This window comes from Morus notabilis, unplaced genomic scaffold (genome assembly GCF_000414095.1).
Source record: "Morus notabilis unplaced genomic scaffold, ASM41409v2 Scaffold240, whole genome shotgun sequence".
NCBI lineage: Eukaryota > Viridiplantae > Streptophyta > Magnoliopsida > Rosales > Moraceae > Morus > Morus notabilis.
In genome coordinates, this window is record NW_010368048.1 from 23,977 (window position 1) to 24,692 (window position 716).

Below are 716 nucleotides of genomic sequence, written 5' to 3' on the forward strand. Positions count from 1 at the left end.
AGAGCTATAGTCTTTCCTGGGAGCACTCTCGGTGGTTACAATTTACGTTCTTATATAATTATTTTCTTTTTGATTAAAAATAAAAAAAAACAAAAAAAATTAAAAAAAAAAGAATGCCGCTTAGGGTGAATGCATCGGTATAGAGATGAACTAGGGAGATTTGCTCAACGTCCAGATTTAGAAACCCCTAGTGAAATTTTATCCGACTCGTCTTCTATGTCTCTGTTTTTGCACTTAACGCGCACGGCCACCCCATCTTACATCATGTTCCCACCGAATGCACCGCCTACGGATTTTAAGCCGGGCATGATTGCACTTTTTCCAACCTTTCACGGATTAGAGAACGAGAATCCATATGTACACATTCGGGAGTTTGAAGAGGTGGTGGCCACCTTTCACAGCTGTGCTGAGGCCGCAAACACCGTCAGATTAAAGGTTTTCCCTTTTTCTCTGAAGGACAAGGCTAAAAGCTGGCTGTATTCTTTTTAGCCCAAGTCTATTGGTACGTGGGAAGAAATGACGACGACATTCTTCAACAAGTATTTCCCACACCATAAGACTAATAATTTGAAACGACAGATCTCAAATTTCGCTCAGAAGGAAAATGAAACGCTCTATCAAGCTTGGGAGCGTTTTAAAGATCTGTTAAATCTATGTCCCCACCATGGATATGAAAGTTGGCGCCTCGTAAGCTATTTCTACGATGGACTCACAAT

At 40.9% G+C, this 716-nt stretch overlaps 1 non-coding gene across 1 annotated transcript; it reads right to left on the reverse strand.

Moving 5' to 3' along the window:
• Positions 1-564: 564 nt before the first annotated feature.
• Positions 565-671, reverse strand: LOC112094646. The gene has a single exon (XR_002903640.1). It is a non-coding gene; the product is annotated as a small nucleolar RNA R71 (small nucleolar RNA).
• Positions 672-716: the final 45 nt, after the last annotated feature.